The 21,547-nt window shown below is 45.4% G+C and overlaps 1 protein-coding gene across 3 annotated transcripts in view; it reads left to right on the forward strand.

Moving 5' to 3' along the window:
• The window catches only part of LOC117353600 (cytochrome P450 11B, mitochondrial-like), a 122,026-nt gene that overhangs the window by 78,088 nt on the left and 22,391 nt on the right, over nucleotides 1–21,547 (forward strand). The gene's annotated exons all lie outside the window — the stretch shown is intronic.

Consider the following 21,547-nt stretch of genomic DNA (forward strand, 5'->3'; position numbering starts at 1 on the left):
CTGAAGTTAGAGGCAGGCCATTATAAAAAAAAACCTCCTTTTGGATATTTTTTGGGGGACATTTTCCCTGCTTCTACTTTCGGTGTTTAGGGCCTAGGCCAAAAGGGGATTTAGACGGTTTTTTTTTTTTAATTATGCCCCTCCACTTCTCCTATTTTATTTTTTAGGCTTCTAGCATTTGCATACAGACACTTCAAATTGTGTTTTTTCCTTGCAACTACAGGCTGCTGAGAAGACAGGGAAAATTTGAGTCTTTTACTCTGCCTTCCTCTTAAATTTTCCTGGCTTTCTTTCACCATTATCGGAACCTCTCTACCGGAACTCCCTAAATATCCTGTTTCAATAGTATCCTCCAAGGATACCTCACACCAAACCATCCGCTACCGGGCGACTGTCGGCTTTCCCTCACATCTCAGTTTAAAAGCTGTTCTATCTCCTTTTTAAACATTAGCGCCAGCAGCGTGGTTCCATCCCGGTTAAGGAGGAGTCTGTCCTTTCGGAACAAGCTCCCCCTTTCTCAGAAGGTTGCCCAGTTCCTAACAAATCTAAAACCCTCATCCCTGCACCATCATCTCAACCATGCACTGAGACTTTGGAGCTCTACCTGCCTTTTGGGTCCTGCACGTGGAACTGGGAACATTTCTGAAAATGCAACCCTGGATGATCTGAATTTCAGCTTTCTACCTAAGAGCCTAAATTTGTTTTCCAGAACCTCCCTCCCACATTTACTATGACATTGGTACCAGGACAGCAGTCTCCTCCCCAGCACTATCTAAAATCATATCTATGTGAAGCGTGAGGTCCGCCACCTTCGCACCAGGCAGGCAAGTGACCAGGCGATCCTCACGCCCACCAGCCATCCAGCTATCTACATGCCTAATAATCGAATCACCAACTACAACCGCTGTCCTAACTTTTTCCTCCTGGGCAGAAGTCCCTGGAGACACATCCTCAGTGTGAGAGGATATTGTATTCCCTGGTGGGCGGGTCCTAGCTTCAGGATTATTTCCTACTTCACCAGGGTGATGCTCTCTTTTTAGGAGAACTCTCTCCTCCAAGGTAGCACAAGGGCTACCAGATTGGAGGTGAGACTTCTCTACAATATCCCTATTGGTCTCCTCTATGTACTTCGCTGTCTCCCTCAGCTCCTCCAAGTCTGCTACTTTAGCCTCAAGGGAACATACTCGTTTTCTGAGAGCTAGGAGCTCTTTGCAGCGAGCACACACATATAACTTCTCGCCAACCAGGAGAAATTCATACATGTGACACTCAATGCAAAAGACTGGCTAGCAACCCTCTTGCTGCTGGACTACTGTCTGCATCTTTTTATTGATCTAATTAACCTTATTAAGCTACTAGGAATATATTAGACTAGTATAGAGAGCATTAGGATTTTATTAAAAGTTTGTTCTTTTAAGATCTAAACTGTCTTTAGAAGGGAACCTACAATTGAGCTTTTCTTCCCAAACCTATCAAAGCTCAGAGCAAAATAATGTGTACTTACCCAAAGATATGTGAAGAAAAAGAAAGGAGGGGAGATGCTGGACAACTAAGCAAGTAGTGAAGAGAAGGGGAAATACTGGATACCTGACAGGGTATGAAGAAGGGATGTGTGCAATTCTGGAGATCACACCTTCAAAAAGATATAAACAGGATGGAGTCAGTTCAGAGGAAGGGGACTAAAATGGTCGGTGGTCTTCATCATAAGGTATATGGAGACAAAGATCCCAATATGTATACTTTGGAGGAAAGGCGGGAGAGGGGAAAATATGATGTTTAAGTACCTACATGGCATAAATGTGCACAAGGAGAAGTCTCCTCCTGTTGGAAACAGGATACTGGGCTTGATGGACCTTCGGTTTGTCCCAGTATGGCAATTCTTATGTTCTCTTTCATTTGAAAGGAAGCTCTGGAATGAGAAGGCATAAGATGAAGCTAAGAGATGACAGGTTCAGGATATAGTGGCGATCAAGGAGACGTGGTTCACAGAGAACCATGACTGGGATGTAGTTACACTGGGCTATAATCTGTTCAGGAAAGACAGGGTAGGAAGAAAAGGAGGGGGAATAATGTTACATTACATTACATTGGTGTCTTCTATCCTGCCAATACCTTTCAGTTCTAGACGGTTTACAACAATAATAATAATAACTTTATTTTTCTATACCGCCATAGTCTGAAGACTTCTAGGTGGTTCACATTCTAAGAAGGCTGGACAATCAGCGAAATGCAGGATGTAAGAAGAGAGGGTTACATAAGAATTAAGTAAAGGAACAGCAAAAAAACAGCAAAATTACATCGAGGTAGAGAGAGGGAGAATATATAATTTGGAGGCTTCTGTTTAAGAGATGAATTTGTCAAACAGAATGGTTTTGATTGATTTTCAGAATGCGCCGTAGGTCAAACTGGCTCTGTTTATGTAGTTGTTCAGCCAGGACTGCTGTCTGCCTGCTTGGAACTTGAAAGTCATAAGAACATAAGAACATAAGAACTGCCTTCTCCGGATCAGACCTTCGGTCCATCAAGTCCGGCGATCCGCACACGCGGAGGCCCTGCCAGGTGTACACCTGGCGTAATTTATATTCCACCATATCCTTATATGCCTCTCTTAAGGAGATATGCATCTAGTTTGCTCTTGAAGCCTAGGACGGTAGATTCCGCAATAATCTCCTCTGGGAGAGCATTCCAGGTGTCAACCACTCTCTGAGTGAAGCAGAACTTCCTGACATTAGTCCTGAACCTGTCCCCCCTTAGCTTCATTACATGTCCTCTAGTCCGTGTCAAATTGGACAATGTAAATAATCTTCTCTGCTCTATTTTGTCGATTCCTTTCAGTATTTTGAAGGTCTCGATCATATCCCCACGCAGTCTCCTTTTCTCAAGGGAGAACAATCCTAGTGTTATAAGTCTGTCCTCGTATTCCAGTTTCTCCATACCCTTCACCAGTTTTGTTGCTCGTCTCTGCACCCTCTCCAGCAGTTTTATATCCTTCTTTAGGTAGGGAGACCAATGTTGGACGCAGTATTCCAAGTGTGGTCTGACCATTGCCCTATAAAGCGGCATTATAACTTTCTCCGATCTACTCGAGATTCCTTTCTTTATCATGCCCAACATTCTATTTGCCTTCTTTGCCGCTGCCGCGCATTGTGCCGACGGCTTCAGGGTTCTGTCTATCAGCACACCCAGGTCCTTTTCTTGTTCACTCTTCCCCAGAGTTGCACCTGACATTGTATACTCGTATTCCTTATTTTTATTGCCTAAATGCATTACCTTGCATTTCTCCACATTGAATTTCATCTGCCATTTCTCCGCCCATGTTTCTAACTGACACAAGTCGCTCTGGAGTTTCTCTCTATCATCCTGCGATCTGATTGCCCGGCATAGTTTTGTATCGTCTGCAAACTTGATGATCTCACTGGATGTTCCTTCCTCTAGGTCATTGATATAAATATTAAAAAGGATCGGCCCAAGTACCGAGCCCTGGGGCACACCACTAGTCACTTTCTCCCAGTCGGAGAACTTCCCATTTATGCCCACTCTCTGCTTTCGGTTTTCCAGCCATTTGCCTATCCATCTTTGTATATCCCCCTCTATGCCATGGCTATGTAGTTTCCTGAGAAGTCTTTCGTGTGGAACTTTGTCAAACGCTTTCTGGAAGTCCAAATATATTATGTCCACCGGCTTCCCACTATCGATTTGCTCGTTCACGGTCTCAAAAAATTGGAGTAAATTAGTCAAACATGATTTCCCTTTCCTGAATCCATGTTGACTGGGTTTCATTAAGTCATATGCGTCCAAGTGCCGGACTATGCTATCCTTGATCAGTGCTTCAACCATCTTGCCAGGGACAGACGTAAGACTCACAGGTCTATAGTTGCCCGGTTCCCCTCTCGATCCTTTTTTGAAAATTGGGGTGAAAGGATTTGTATTTGCAGCCTGTGATTTTTGGGTAAGTTAATATGTTTCGGTTTCTGGTTGGTCTTATGGGGTTGTGAAATATGAAGTGTGGTAGCAGGTAGGAAGGCGCTAGAACCCAGACCTGCTTGAAACAAATGCAGACAAATTTGAACAGAATGCGCGCCTCCATTGGCAGCCAGTGCAACTTTTTGTAGTAAGGGGTAATGTGATTGTTTTTCCTCAATCCGAAAATCAGACGAACTGCTGTGATTTGCACTATTTTTAATTTTTGTACTGTTTTTTTGGGATACCTAGGTAAACAATATTGCAGTAGTCCAGCGTTGATAGGATCAGGGACTGCACCAGTAGCCTAAAGGACATAGTGTCGAAGTATTTTTTGATGGTCCTTAGTTTCCAGAGTGTACAAAAGCATTTCTTCATCACTAAGTTTGTGTGGTCTACCATGGTTAGGTGTGTGTCCAGAGTGATACCCAGTATTTTTATGGTTTTGGAGATTTGGTAGTCGTGGCCGTTTAATTTTAATGATGTTCTGGATATTTTGTCCGCTCAAACTCAGGGGAGGGAAGTTTCGTGGAGACGTCAGGAAGTACTTCTTCACGGAACGAGTGATAGAGCATTGGAACAAGCTTCCAGTACAGGTGATCGAGGCCCACAGTATCCCAGACTTCAAGAATAAATGGGATACCTATGTGGGATCACTGCGAGAGTCAAACCAATCAATAGGGTCGCTAGGATATAGACTTAATAGAGCAGGTCAGTAGAGTTAAGGGGGTCAGTAGACTTAAAAGGGGGTCAATGGTATGGGCAGACTTGATGGGCTGTAGCCCTTATCTGCCGTCATCTTTCTATGTTTCTAAGACTTTTGTTTTTTCGGTGTTTAGCTTCAGTTTGAAGTTGGTTGTCCATTTTTCAATTTCGGTCATTATGTGAGAAAGATTATTTATTGTTTCATTTGTTGGCCTGGGCATTTCCAGGGAGACTACATGGTTAATAGATGTAGTATGCATCGGGATCTGTGGAGGGTCGATCAGGTTTAGTTAGATCATTTGACAAATTTCTTGAATAGAAAAGTTTTAAGTTCTTTCCTGAATGTTTTGTAGTTGGGCATCATAGCAGATTGGAGAGCTGGCGGTCTAGTGTTATATGTTAAAGATTATATTAAAGCCACACAATTGCAGGATCTGCAGGGAAAGGTACAGGCACTGTGGATCAATTTGGAAAGAGGGAATGGTGAATATATTATTACATTGCTGTGATATACAGGCCTCCTTCACAAACGGAAGAAGTGGACTGAGATTTAATAGTAGATATTCAGAATATATCTAAAAAAGGGGAAGTTTTACTAATAGGTGATTTTAACATGCCGGATGTTGATTGGGGTATCCATATTGCGGGGTCTTCTAGAAGTAGGGAGATCCTGGATTCTGTACAAGGAGAACTGTTCCAGCAGCTGGTATTGAAACCCACGCGAGATGGGGTTATACTAGACTTAGTGCTTATAAACGGGGGAAAGTGTTTCTGATGTTACAGTAGGTGATCATCTGGCATCCAGTGATCACAGCATGGTACGGTTTAATATTAAAACAGGTATAGAGAAGGCTCATTCAAAAGTAAAGGTTGCAGACTTAAAAAAAAAATAACTTTGTTTGGATGAGGGATTACGTCAAGGAATTGTCTGGATGGGAATGTCTGGAAGGAGCAGAAATGCAGTGGGTAAACCTGAAAGGAGTAATTGTAAAAGCAACAAACCTTTTTGTGAGGCAATTAAGTAAAAGGAAAAGAAGGCCGCTTTGGTTCTCAAAACTCATAGCTGAGAAGGTAAGGAATAAGAGGTTAGCTTTCATAAACTACAAAAGATCACAGAAAGAGGAAGACAGGCAAAAATATCTGGAAAAGTTAAGAGAGGCTGGTCAAGTAGTCAGGAAAGCAAAGATAAAGACGCATTTGAGTCATAGGATAATTCATCTATCATTAATCCCAGGCTCAAATATCTAATTTTAACCAGACCTTATTTATATGTCACAACCTCCCCTATCCTCTTTTTAGGTTTAGCCATATTTTTATGTTTCAATCATTTTTATTAAAGCATAAACATAGCGATTAACAAAGCATAGCACAAATTTCAAATAGCATACAAAGCCAATCCCCACCCACCCTACCAACCCCCCCCCCCTCCCACCCTCCCACCCACCCCCGGCAGCAGCGGTAACAAATCAAGAAAGATAAAGCAAAGGGGAAAAAAGAAGTCAATTAAGTACCCCAAAGTTGGTGTTGAACATAAGGAGTAAAAGTCAAGCTAAAAGGGTACCAGCACTGAGTGTATAAACGTCCAGCTTTAGTTGACAAGTCCATCACTTCACGACGTTCCAGTAGCATTTGGTGTAACATTAATGCTCTCCATTGAGGGACAGTCGGAGGTTGTGGTGAAAGCCATTGCAACAAGATACATTTTCGTCCCAGCAATACAGTTTTCCTTAAGAATGCTGCACAACCTGGTCTAGGTGGATGAAATCGAATCTGCATCGTGAAAAGGAAGTTTGGGTGCAATCTCCAAGAGCAATGCCAAAGTCGTGCCACTAAAGACACTAGCTGTATCCAAAAGGAAGAGATCATGGGGCATGACCAAAACATATGTCCAAACGATGCCATAGAACCAGCACATTTCCGGCAACTGTGATCCGCACTTATCCCAATCACATGCGCCCTCTTGGGCGTACAGAAGGCTCTCAGCATAAATTTGTAATTTCTTTCCCTCTCAATCGAGGACACCGTCGTGTTCCTTCCCGAACGAATGCCTCTGCGAATCACCTCCGCTGCAATGGGCAATTGGAGATCAGCAGACCACCTCTGAGCCAAGGCAAGAAAGTCCAATTCACCCGCCCGTTTCTGTAGCCCCTTATGGAAGAATCTGAGGGACATTGACTCAGGATCTGTGAGTGCAATCGCTTCTTGCAATCTGTCTTGTATATCCTCCTGCAACCTCCCCGTTGTCAAGGACTGTAAATAATGTGTAAGTTGTCGATACGCAAACCAGTCCATAGATGATAGCCGAAACTGCGTTTGTAGGTCTCTGAAGGGAATCGGTGAACCATTATCTTGTACGGTCTGTGACACATATTGGAGGCCCTCACGAGACCAGCGTCTGAACACTGCAGAGTCCATGCCAGGTAAGAAATCACCATTTCCAATCAATGGAAGGCAAGGTGTATGATGAGGAGAAATCTGCAAGCCCTTACACAACAACCTCCATGCTGTACGCATCGCTGGCAAAAGTGGATGGGACTTCAGCTGAGGTAAGTCTGGTAACTGAGCATGGAGCATGGAGCATGGAGGAGCATGGAGAAGATAGCTAAAATGATAGGGCTGGAAGGAAAAGTGTTCAATCACAGGCATAGAAAAATCAGAAGTGTCACAGAACCAGTCATGGATGTGACGTAATTGACATGCTAGGTTAAACCGAGATACACATAGTAATCCCAGCCCCCCTTGGTCCACTGGAAGCCTCAACTTAGCCAAAGAAATCCTCGCTCTTTTACCCTGCCATAAATATTTAGAGAGATGGGAGCTATGAAGTGCAGTGTGAGATGTGGTTAACATGAGAGGGAGCATTTGTAGGACATATGTCCATTGAGGCACAACCATCATGTTATAAAGAGCTATTCGGCCTGACAGGGAAATAGGGAATGTCCGCCAGCCATGCAGTGTAGTAGCAGTTCGATGAAGCAGGGGTGTTATATTTGCGGAATAGAGTCTATTCAAATTTTGGGGGATAATTACACCCAAATATGTCAACGAGGAAGTAGCCCACTGTAGGGGAAAGTCACCCGGCCAAGTGTATCTCACCTCTGGAAAAGTGGGAAGTGCTAAAGATTTTTGCTTATTCAACTCCAAGCCAGAATAAATGTGGAACTCATCCAATAGTTCTAACGCTCTTGGTAGTGAGCTGTGTGGAGTATCCAATGCAAGTAAAAGGTCATCCGCAAAGGCCAGTACCCGTAGTTGCGACGTGCCCTCAGGTAAACCCACAAGTATATCATCCTTTTGTATAGTACGCAGCAATGGGTCTAAATACAGCAGAAAAAGCAAGGGGGATAGTGGGCAGCCCTGTCTTGTCCCCCTACCAATGGCAAAGGGAGAAGATCTCACTCCATTAACCAACACCGAGGCCGTCGGGCCATTGTAGAGTGCGTGTACAGAGGAGAGGAAGCTCGCGGGGATCCCGATATAGTTTAAGACCTGAAACAGGTAATGCCAGTTAACTTTATCAAAGGCTTTTGCTGCATCCAACCCGACAAGCAGTCCAGGGCGCTGTTCTAATTGTGCACGGGAAAGAGCTAAAAGTATGCGCCGGACATTAATGGTGGAATGCCTGTTGCGAACAAATCCCACTTGTTCAGGCACTATTATGGAGGGCAGAATAAGGGCCAATCTATCAGCTAGGACTCTAGCTAGTATCTTAACATCAACATTCAGTAGAGATATTGGTCGATAGGATTCTATGTCGTCTGGGGGTTTAGATGGTTTTGGAATCAAAGTAATCAGGGCGTCATTACTATGACGGGGAAAAACCCCCTGTTCCTGTATAGCTATGTAATAATCCAAAAGAGAGTTACCTATACAGGGGGATAAGATCTTATAAAACTCGGGGGAGTAGCCATCCGGGCCCGGTGCTGTACAAGATCGCAGCTTTTGGATTGCCAAGGTCACCTCCTGTACATGTAACGGCCTGTCTAATCTGGATGTCTGGGCCACTGTCAGTCGAGGCAATCCCGCATCCGCCAAATAGTCCTGTACGTCGGGACCCGTGTACAAGCCAGGGGATGCATAAAATGCCTCAAAATATTTCTGAAAACCCGCCGCAATGTCCACCGACGAAGTCAAGAACCTCCCCGAGCTCTCCTTTATCATGGGTATGTATCTGGACCCCTTCCAACTTTTTGTTATAGCCGCTAGTAATTTACCCGCCTTGTTACCATATTTATGAAATTGAAATTTACGGTAAAACAAAAGTTTCTTGGTGCGTTCGTGGATGAGGGAGTTAAGCTCCACCAACACCGCCCTGTACACCTCGGTATTAGCCTCAGATGGATCACGCAACAAATCCTGTTTCAACAGTGTCACTTGTCGTTCCAGGTATATTATGCGGTGTGCTATTCTACGGGTTCTAGTAGTGACATAAGCAATAATATCCCCGCGTAATACCGCTTTGGCTGCATCCCAAAATAAAGTTGGGTGGTCAACATGTTGGGCATTGTGTGTACAATAAGCCTCCCATTTTTCTTGTAAGAATTCCTGAAAATGAACATCTTTGTGTAAATAGGAGGGAAATCTCCATCCAGTTCCCGGACCCTGTTGACCTCCCAGTGCCACGTCAATCCAGATCATATTGTGATCCGATATCTCTAAAGGGCCTATCGTGGCCTCCGCGACCCTAGGAAACAAAGTCTCAGAGAGTAAAATGTAATCTAGTCTAGAAAAAGAACCGTGTGCTCTAGACTGGTGCGTATAATCCCGTTCAGTTGGATGTAATAGTCTCCAGGAGTCCACCAACCCCAAGGCTCTACACAAATAAGGAATGCCCTTTGTTTGTTGTACTCTGGTCATACACGTCGACCCAGAGCGGTCCATAGTGGGATTATGTACCTGATTCAGGTCACCCACCAAAATTAGGGGGCAGCCCAGATCCTGCACACAAATATTCACCAGATTCTGAAAAAATGCATGTTGATAGCTATTTGGACCATATCCCACCAATAGTCGGAACATCCCACCAGGTCCCTCCACCCGCACCAAGAGATATCTACCCTGAGGGTCACGTTGCAATACCCGCACTGTACCTAAGAAGCCCTTGCGAATCAATATGGCCACCCCAGCTCTCCTCCCTGGTGCAGAAGCAAAGTGTAAATCTCCGACCCATCCTCTCTGAAGTTTCCGGTGTTCACTATCAGTAAGCCTAGTCTCCTGTAAGCAAGCTATATCTGCAGAGTGATGTTTCAATTGAGAAAGTATTTTAGTGCGTTTTACGGGAGACGTTATTCCTGAAACATTCCAGGAAAGAATACGTAAATTACGATCACCCGTAAGGATCCCTATCCCTTCTATCAATAACACCACTTCTAGTAGTATTAAGAGTCCCGGGACACCCAGCCTCGCCCCGAGACCACACAATCCACTCCCAAGCAGACCACCCTCTCCGCTGTAAACCATGCAATAAAACAGAAAAAGCAGTAAACATACAAATATCCCCAAACCATACCGCTGCTGCCCCCAAGAAATCCCCAACCCCCTCTTCCCCGTTAACTAATCCCAGAACCCCCATCTGGAGGAACTAGAGTCACAGACATGATCACCCCCCAGGGCCTCCCTGACCTTCAAGTATCTGTCTATCTAACATAATATATGAAAAACATTGTCCCTGCAAACAGCAATGAACACAAAAGGCTTATGCAGACACCAACCCCACCCAGCCTGTGTCCAAACCCAGGTTAATCCGCTCCCGGCTTCTTGGCGCCCAGTTGCTGCATGTAGACATCCGCCTCCTCTGGGGTCTGAAAAGTTTTCCAGACTCCATTACAGTGAATCCTCAATGTAGCTGGGTAGTTGAATTGAAAACGCTGTTTCAAATCCGCCAGGCGTGCACATAGAGGGTAGTAAGGTCGTCGCCGCTCCTGCAAAGCTATCGAGAAATCCTGGCTCAGTCGGACTGGCTGACCATCATAGTTCAGGTCATCCTTCTTGGCTCTATACTGGCGCAGCAACTCAATTTTGTGTTGGAAATTCAACAATTTCAATATCACAACACGCGGGCGCATGTCTAGGCCAGGTCGGGGGCCCAGCCGATGCGCCCGTTCTATGCGTAAGGGCCCCAGTGAAGGTCTCAAAGTGAACTCATCCCACAGCCAGGTCTCCAGTAATTCGGGTAAGGCTCTCTCCGGTAACGTCTCCGGAATGCCCATCAGACGCAGGTTAGAGCGACGAGATCTGTTCTCAAGATCATCAATCTTTTCATTCTGAGCCCTAACCTGCGCCTGCAGCGTGCTAATATCTGTGTCCCGCGCCGTCGAGGAGTCCTCCAGGTCAGACACTCTACCCTCCAGCTCCGCGGTACGAGCCGCCGCCGTAGCCAGCAAAGTCTCAATATGAGCTATTTGGGAGGTGAGTGTCTCCATTTGGGGCCCCAATACCTGTGAGAGCGCTGTTTTAATATCGCTCAAAGCCGACTCAGTCAGGCTGGAGACCGCCGCCGCGGGACTCGCCGCCATCTTGGGCTCCACCGGTCTGGCACGTGGTCCGGATTTTTTCGCCGATTTCTGCTGCATTAATTCCTGGGATCGGGTAAGATAACGATCCATATATGGAGGGATCGTACCCGGCGTCTCTCGCTGCGATCGGGTCGGCAGGGTGTCAGCAAATTAATCCAATTCGGCAGGGCTGCCCCGGAGTGAACGAGGAGACGTCCTCACTCGTTCATATCATCACGTGACCTCCTTAGCCATATTTTTAAAACATTCTTCATTACCCTCCTGATGTTGTTTTTTCCTTAAATGTATTTTTACTTTCCTTAAAGATTGTAGTTCACCCCTCTTCCCTTTTGTATCGCTGCTTACTTATGTACATACATAGTATGTTTGATTGTATAAATTGTTTTATTTTGTCTCCCAATTTTAAATTGTCATACGCATTGAAGTATTTGATATTGCGTGTACAACAAACTTTTAATAAACTTGAAACTTCATATATATAAAAAAAAGTTGGATGGATGTATGTTCCAGCATAACTCTGAAACACATGGATAGATTTCAACCAAACTTGGTATACTTATCAATTACTATCTGGGGAAAAAATACTCTGGGGGTGGGAAGGGAGTGACATGTAAAGAATCATAGAAAAAGACAGATATTGCTTTGACCAATTGTGTGAAGCTTGGGGAATGATGTCACACTATGCTGTCATTGATGTAATAATGCCTTCAAGGAAACTTAAGAGTCCAGCAACATGAGGCCAGACCACAGGATATGAAAGAGAGAGCTTAACTCTGAAACGCATGGAGATATTTCAACCAAATTTGGTATATACATCGCCGACAAACTGAACACGTTTTTTGCATCTGTGTTTACAGAAGAGAATATATGCAACATACTGGAAGCTGACAGGCTATACCTAGGATACGAAGACAGGAAACGGACTAGGTTGACGGTCAGCCTAGAAGAGGTATGCAGCCAGATTGACAGGCTTAAAAACGACAAATCCCCTGGACCGGATGGCATCCATCCGAGGGTAATCAAGGAAATGAAAGGGGTTATAGCTGAACTGCTTCAACTAATAACCAATCTGTCGATCAAATCGGGAAGGATTCTGGAAGACTGGAAAGTGGCGAATGTTACACCGATCTTCAAGAAAGGTTCGAGGGGAGATCTGGGAAACTACAGGCAGGTGAGTCTGACCTCGGTACCAGGAAAGATGGTAGAGGGGCTGATAAAGGACCGCATAGTTGACCACCTTGACGGACACAATCTGATGAGGACCAGCCAGCATGGCTTCAGAAAAGGAAGATCTTTCTTGACAAACTTGCTGCACTTCTTCGAGGGAGTTAACAGGCAGATAGACAAAGGAGACCCAGTCAACATTGTATATCTGGATTTTAAGAAGGTGTTTGACAAGGTCATAGAAACATAGAAACATAGAAGATGACGGCAGATAAGGGCCATAGCCCATCAGGTCTGCCCACTCTACTGACCCACCCCCAAGTTTGCTATCCTAGGGATCCTACTCTGGTGACAGGTTCCCTTGGCTTAACCCTCTAAGGGATCCCGCATGAACGTCTACTTTGAAAAATTGTGAGCCATGGGATTGAGGATGAAATATCCATGTGGATCAAAAACTGATTGGCGGATAGAAAACAGAGAGTGGGGGGTAAATGGACAATACTTGGGACTGGAAAAGCTTCACGAGTGGAGTGCTGCAGGGTTCAGTGCTTGGGCCTGTGCTCTTCAACATATTTATAAAAAACCTGGAAATTGGAACAATGAGCGAGGTGATTAAATTTGCAGACGATATGAAGTTATTCAGACTAATGAAGACACAGGAGGATTGCGAAGACCTGCAACAGGACATAAACACGCTCGAGAAATGGGCCACGACATGGCAAATGAAGTTTAACGTGGATAAGTGTAAGGTGATGCATGTCGGTAACAAAAATCTTGTACACAAATACAGGATGTCTGGGGCAGTACTTGGAGAGATCCCCCAAGAAAGTGACTTGGGAGTACTGGTCAACAAGTTGATGAAGCCATCTGCGCAATGTGTGGCGGCGGCGAAAAGAGCGAACAGAATGCTTGGAATGATTAAGAAGGGGATCACGAACAGATCAGAGAAGGTTATCATACCGCTGTACTGGGCCATGGTGTGACCCCACCTAGAATACTACATCCAGCACTGGTCGCCGTACTTGAAGGACACGGTACTACTCGAATGTGTCCAGAGAAGAGCAGCTAAAATGGTTAAGGGGCTGGAGGAGTTGTCGTACAGCGAGAGATTAGAGAAACTGGGCCTCTTCTCCCTTGAAAAGAGGAGACTGAGAGGGGACATGATTGAAACGTTCAAGATAATGAAGGGAATAGACTTAGTAGATAAAGACAGGTTGTTCAGCCCTTCCAAGGTAGGGAAAACGAGAGGGCACTCTCTAAAGTTAAAAGGGGATAGATTCTGTACAAACGTAAGGAAGTTCTTTTTCACCCAGAGAGTGGTGGAAAACTGGAACGCTCTTCCTGAGGCTGTCGTAGGAGAAAACATCCTCCAGGGATTCAAGATAAACATAGAAACATAGAAATTGACGGCAGAAAAGGGCCATAGCCCATCGAGTCTGCCCATACCAATGACCCACTCCCTGATTCTTACTCTCCTAGAGATCCCACATGAATGTCCCATTTTCTCTTGAAATCTAACACGCTGCTGGCCTCAATCACCCGCTGAGGCAGCTCGTTCCAATGATCGACCACCCTTTCGGTGAAGAAGTACTTCCTAGCATCACCCTGAAATTTCCCTCCCCTGAGTTAGACAACTTCCTGCTAGACCAGAACGTATGCAGGTAAGGCTAGACTCAGTTAGGGCTCAGATCCTTGACCTAGGCACCGCCGCGTGAGCGGATTGCTGGGCACGATGGACCACTGGTCTGACCCAGCAGCGGCAATTCTTATGTTCTTAAGGAGATCAGAGGGCCAGGGCTGAAAAAAGGCATCTAGCCCTGTGCTTCTCTGCTTGGCTCTTCAAATGCAGAAGTGATCTATCTTCAAGTTTTTGGATGTGGCCCATTAGATCCATATCCAGTCTTCCCCAGCATTGCACAATGAGGACGAATGCTTTTTGGGACAGAGACCACTCCCCTGGATCCAGAGTCTGCTTGCTGAGAAAGTTAGCCTGGACATTATGGGGCTCATAATCGAAAGAGAAATACATCCAAAAACCGGCCTAAGTTGGCACTTGGACGAACATTTCTGAAATACTTCCAAGAGCCGATACTAAAAATGGGTTTTGGACGTATTTCTGAACGACCTAGGCCTTCATAGTGCCACTGAACGATCAAAGCTAAACGGGGCATTTCGGGAGGAGTGTCGAGGGCGGGAGTTGGGCAGGACATGGGCCGGCTTAGACTTAGTCGTACAGCATGTATAACCGAAAGTTATACACCCGACGATCGACGGAACTTGGACATTGTGACTTAGACCATGTAAAACATGGTCTAAGTCAGTGTTTTTCAACCTTTTAATACCTGTGGACCGGCAGAAATAAAATAATTATTTTTTGGACCGGCAAACTACTAAGACTGAAATAAAAAAAACACATTTCCGCCCCGTCTCCGTAAGCTCGGTCCCCGCAATCCATCTGATCCCATCCGCACAAACCTCAGTTATGATTTTATATTGAACGTATTCCAGTACCTCCTCTCTTTTTTTTTTATTATTATTATTATTATTTCTTTATTCATTTAAAAGCCATAAGTAAGTGCAAAATATAATACAATCATATAACTCTATACAATTACAATTATAATCTATGACAAAAAGATATATCCCCCCCCCCATAATTATATTCAAAAAGTACACTCAAATTGAGAAACTGAAAAATACATTCCAAACCACCCTCCCTCCCACCCACCCACCCACCCTGGTCATGTATGACCAATTGGGCATAATCACTAATCAATTATTATTATATCATTTCTCGAAAAACCAACACTGAAGCATCATACATAATATTCAATAAAAATACTACCTTGTAATAACAATACACGCTGGGCTCCAGCGACCACAACATGGTATGTCTCAACCTCAGGAAAGGCTTCTCTAAATCAAACACAGCAACGAGGGTCCTCAACTTTAGGGAGGCAGATTTCGACCACATGAGAGAATTTGTCCATCAAAAGCTGCAAAACCATGCAGAAACTGACAACCCGGAAAATATGTGGTCAAACCTAAAATCCATCCTGAACGAAGCATCTAGCCGCTACGTAAAAACAGTAAGCAAACGCCGGAGAAACAAAAAACCACAATGGTTCAACAAGGAAATTTCTGACCTCATTAAAATGAAAAAAGAAACATTTATTACCTACAAACATCTTGGGAAAAGGGAGGCAAAAGAAGACTATCAGGCCAGATCTAAGGCTGTCAAAAAGGCAGTCAGGGAAGCCAAACTTCAAACAGAGGAAGATCTAGCACGGAACATTAAAAAAGGGGACAAATCCTTCTTCAGGTACATTAGCGACAGGAAGAGAAACAAAAATGGAATAGAACGCCTTAGGAAATCAGATGGAAACTACGCAGAATCTGATACTACCAAAGCAGAACTGCTAAACGAATACTTCTGCTCAGTATTCACCTGTGAAGCACCGGGAGATGGTCCGCAACTACAAATAAGAAACAGCCAAAATGACCTGTTTCGTGATTACGAGTTTACACCTAGTAATGTCTACCACGAACTTTCAAGACTCAAAGTAGACAAAGCTATGGGGCCAGACAATCTACACCCCAGGGTACTCAGAGAGCTGAGTGAAGTTCTGGCTGAACCACTATCCGTACTCTTCAATCTTTCCATGCGCACGGGAATAGTACCCCTAGACTGGAAAACAGCTAACGTAATTCCACTCCACAAAAAGGGCTGCAGAACGGAGACAGGAAATTACAGACCGGTGAGTCTTACATCCATAGTGTGCAAACTCATGGAAACACTAATCAAACAGGAACTTGACAAAATTCTAGATGAAGAAAATCTACGTGATCCACAGCAACACGGATTCACCAGGGGAAGGTCCTGCCAATCTAATCTGATTGACTTCTTTGATTGGGTGACCAGTCATCTGGATGCCGGTGAGTCCCTTGACGTGATATACTTGGACTTCAGCAAAGCTTTTGATAGCGTTCCACACCGCAGGCTGTTGAACAAACTAAAATCGATGGGATTAGGGGATACATTCACAACATGGGTAAGGGATTGGCTAGATGGTAGGCTTCAAAGGGTGATGGTAAACGGTACCCCCTCCAAAACGTCAGCAGTGATGAGTGGAGTACCTCAGGGCTCCGTCTTAGGGCCGATTCTATTCAATTTATTCATAGGAGATTTGACCCAAGGACTTAGAGGAAAAGTATCACTGTTTGCCGACGATGCCAAACTATGCAACATAGTTGGCAAAAGCAGTGTGCCTGACTTTATGACGCAGGACCTAAGACAGCTTGAACAGTGGTCATCAACTTGGCAGCTGGGCTTCAATGCTAAAAAATGTAAGGTAATGCACCTAGGCAAAAAAAATCCACACAGAACTTACACACTAAATGGTGAAACCTTGTCCAGGACCACGGTGGAACGTGATTTAGGAGTGATCATTAGCGACGATATGAAGGCTGCCAATCAAGTAGAGAAGGCATCGTCCAAGGCAAGACAAATGATGGGCTGTATCCGTAGGGGTTTTGTCAGCAGAAAACCTGAAGTCATAATGCCGCTGTACAGATCCATGGTGAGACCTCATCTCGAGTATTGTGTTCAATTCTGGAGACCACACTACCGAAAAGATGTGTTGAGAATTGAGTCGGTTCAGCGAATGGCTACCAGGATGGTTTTGGGGCTCAGGGAACTCACGTATGAAGAAAGGTTAAAAAAACTGCGGATGTACTCACTGGAGGAGCGAAGAGAGAGAGGGGACATGATTGAGACCTTTAAGTATATTACTGGGCGTATAGAGGTGAAAGATGATATCTTCAGTCTTATAGGGCCCTCAGTAACCAGAAGTCACTCGCTGAAAATCAGGGGAGGGAAATTTAAGGGTGATGCGAGGAAGTACTTCTTCACTGAAAGGGTGGTAGATCATTGGAACGAGCTGCCTCAGAGGGTGATTGAGGCCAGCAGCGTGTTAGATTTCAAGAGAAAATGGGATATTCATGTGGGATCTCTGGGAGAGTAGGAGTCAGGGGGTGGGTCATTGGTATGGGCAGACTCGATGGGCTGTAGCCCTTTTCTGCCGTCAATTTCTATGTTTCTATGTTTCTAATAACAAAACACAATAATTCAACTAGAAACAAATAAAATGCTATGGTTAAGACCATAAGTATCTAAAGTATATATTAAGCAAGTAGCATGAATCAATCAACATTCAGTATATAGACCGGAGACCCTATATAGCTTTGTAAGTTTTATTCAATCTGTAGCATTTTTTTTTTTTAATTCTTTATTCATTTTTTCATCTTTCAACAAGTGTACAATACACATATCAATAAATTAACAAATCACTTGAAAATCTTATCTTTCTGCATCTCAATGGCCACGAATTTGGTCTTGGAGAATGAGATGTACAGTGTCAGCATCTATGAGACAAACTTGGTTATTTTTGTTGCATAGAGTGTTTTGGACCCCTGTACGTTTGCAAAAATTAGATAGTTCTAAGTCCAATAGATGTTGGCATTGTAATCTGGAGCCTGGGACATTAGATCATTTACTCTATTATTTTTTTAAGTTCCAATCTTTTTATTGTATTTTGAAACAATGAACAAAAAACAAAATTAATATAAAATATAAATACTCAGCTGATGAGAACCCACAAACTGTCAGCTGAGGACTTCCTTTGCAGTTGGCCTGGGGTCCCTTTTGCCAAGCTTGGCAGGCAGCAGTAGCATCCCTGAGTCACAGATGCTGGCACCTCAGTGGCTCATGGATGCTGCCAGCGACTGCTGCACTTGGTGGAGGGGAGTTCTGGCCATCTCTAGAGGAGGTCCTCTGCTGGCGGTGCTTGGGGATCCCCACCAGTCACAGCAAGGTCAACAAGTACTTCAACACTGTAGAAATAAAACCAGAAATGCATTTCCTTTTCTTTTGAACACAAAACAAAGACATCTGCCATATACGGCAACAAGAGGACATCCATGGAAAATCAGGGGGGGGAAATTGCATGGCGACACCAGGAAATACTTTTTCACCGAAAGAGTGGTTGATCGCTGGAACAGACTTCCACTTCAGGTGATCGAGGCAAGCAGCGTGCCTGATTTTAAGAAGAAATGGGATCGTCAGTGGGATCTCTGCACAGAGTTAAATAGGGGAGGGTTATTAGGGTGGGCAGACTAGATGGGCCGCGGCCCTTATCTGCCGTCTTTTTCTATGTTTCTATGTTTCTATACATTTCCCAAAGCTAACATATTTTAGTCAATAAATTCCGTTTTTTACCTTTGTTGTCTGGAGACTTATTTTTCCATAAAGTTGGTCCCAGTTTCTTTTTTCCGCTTTCCCATCTTCTGTAAATTCTTCTGTTGCTGTCCATTGATTCCCCCTACCATGGTCCAGCATTTATCTCTTTCTCATCTTTCGTGCCTGCCCACCAGCCCCATGCCCAACATTTCTCCTATCACTCCTCTCCAGCACTATACCACATCTCTCCCTCCATTCCCTTCACCACTGTCCAATATTCCTCCCTCTTGCATCCCTTTCAATCAGTCCCATTGTTCCCTTGCCACATTTCTCACTCTCATCTTTTTCTTCCCTATCATATTCTGTACCTTCCTCCCTACGACCAAAAATTCTCCTCTTTCTTCCATTTGCCATGTGTACACAACCATCTCTCTTTCCCGCTCATTGACACACCCACACCCAATTCTCCCTTTCTATTCCCTCCCCCACCTCAGCATCTCTTTCCCTCCCTTCCTCTCTCCCCAGTTCATGACTTCTGTGTCCAAAAATGCACTCCCTTCCACCACTTCATTCGAGTCCAGATAACAGCAGGGGTTGGAGGCAGCCTGCAGCAAGCCATATGTAGCCGACCCAGAAGTCTTCCCTAGAAGTCAGAGCTGACATCGGAGGGAAGGCTTTGCATCAGTCTGGCGGCGGCTGAGGTGTCAGGTGGGAGGGAGTAGAAATTGGATGTAGGAGGTGAGAGGAGACAGACTGTAGATAGAAATGGGGAGGGATCAGACACACTGGATGAAAGGGGAAAGATAAGACAAGCTGGAATGCCTGGGGAGAGAGAAAAAGACAGATGATGGATGTAAAGAAAAGGAGAGGAAGGAAGACATTGAATGGAAAGGAGGAGAGGGGGAGGATACGGATGGAAGGGAGGAAAGAGAAAGATGGGGCAGACACTGAATAGAAGGGGGAGAAAGAGAAATGAAGCAGATGCTGGGCTGAAAGGGGGGAAGATGGGCAGATGCTGAATGGGATGACAGAGGGGGCAGAAAGGAGGAAGAGAGGAGACAGATCATATGCTGGGCAGAAGCAGCAGACAGAGGGGCAGATGCTAGATGGAAAGAGGGGGAGGGGCAGATGCTGGATGGAAAGGGACCTCAGGTCAGCATCTGAATGGCCGTGCAAGTCTACATGGGTCCAAATGGTGCCACACACTGCTAGACCCCCCCCCCCCAGTCCATTGTGCTTTCTAGAAGCCAGTATTGTGGTGCAGCCTGGTCCCTGCTAGGCTTTCTCCCCCTAGAATGGGACAGACTGCTTTTGCTGGCAAAGGCAGAGTGGTGTAGCCCCCCTCCCTGCCCCGCCGGACCAATCAGCAAGCAAGGCTTTCATCTGTGTACGTGCTGAGCTCACTGCTCAGCATGGCTATTTCTCACCGCAACGCCAGACTTGTAAGCTGCATGCCTGCATCGCCAGAATTTAGGTAGGGAGTCCCGTGGGCCAGGGGGCGTCCCCGTGGGAGTTCCATGGGCCAGGGGGCATCCCCATGGGAGTCCCGTGGGCCAGGGGGGCGTCCCCGTGGGAGTCCCGTGGGCCAGGGGGGGAACCCGCGGGATCCTCACGGGACCTGCGGGATTCCCGCGATCCCCGTTCCCATGCAGACCTCTAGTCCAGCATGTCTTTGTGTCCCTATTCTTCCAACTCCCACCTAGTTCCAATAACTATCCTCCCCCAAGGGGATCCACCATCTCCCTTCTGTCACACCAATTCCCCCCCTTGTCTACCATCCCCTTCCCACAACACATGGGAATCTAGCATCTCTTATTCCCTCCCTTGGCTGCTGGCCCCAGAGTGACTCCAGTGTCACAATGGCTGGTCTCACCATAACTGACACTAAATTGGAAGCAGCCTGGTTCTTAACTCACATCAGTTTACTTACAGTTCCCTTGCCCAGAACTCTGAACAAAGACAGAAGCTGCGGGACCTTTCCTCTTGCCTGCATTGCTATTTGCTATAAGCTCTGCCGGTCTCAATCCTGCCCCTCAAACACAGGAAGTCACTTCAGAGGGGGGCGGGATCAGGATCGGCAGAGCCTATAGCGATGCAGGCAAGAGGAAAAGTCCCGCGGCTTCTGTGTTTCTTTTTGCTGTCTGCAGCCGATCCTAAGCCCTGGAAGGGAAAGGGGAAGAGATGCCGATGGGAAATTTAACTGCGTCGATCTCGCCGGCCCTCTGCGGACCGGCGGTTGAAGAACAGTGGTCTAAGTCACAAAAACTCACCAGATAAGCACTGAAAACGCATAATACAGACCCCCACACACTACCCCAGTGATCACTGACCCACCCTCACCCCCATAAAAATATTAATCACACCTTTAAAATTCAGCCTCCAGACCATCATCACCTGGCCGCCTGGCATAGGAAAGCCTAGTCGTCCAGCACAGAGGCGGCTTAAGCCGTCTTGAGGGTGGGTTAGGGACTCATGGAGAGCAGGACCCATGCCCATAAGCCCCTGTAATTACTGCATTGATACTTAAACATGTGCACTGCCCTATACACCCCAAAACCCTTTTCTACTGGCATATAAGTGGCTCCTGCAGCCAAAAGGGCTATTGGGGTGGTAGATTAGTGGGTCTAGGGGATTCTGGAGGTGGTTTGGGGGGGCTCACCGTGACCTATAAGGGAGCTATAGTGAGGAGAAGCCATAGCACCCTTTTTGTGAAGTTCACAGCAGTGCCCTGTAAGGTACCCCACTATTTAGGTGGCATGTCTGGGTGTGCAGTCCATCACTTTGCAGACCCCTCCCATGTCCAACAGGGCTTGTTCTAGGCGTTTTGGACTTGGACGGAAAGTTGGACGAAAATGTGATATAAAGATGGACGATTTAGTGGCTTGGACGATCAGATCGGCAGGACGTATAATTAGACGATTTTTGAAATGAAAAAAAAGTTGGACTTATTTTTCAAAAATGTATC

Source organism: Geotrypetes seraphini, chromosome 2, assembly GCF_902459505.1.
Source record: "Geotrypetes seraphini chromosome 2, aGeoSer1.1, whole genome shotgun sequence".
Classification (NCBI taxonomy): Eukaryota; Metazoa; Chordata; class Amphibia; order Gymnophiona; family Dermophiidae; genus Geotrypetes; species Geotrypetes seraphini.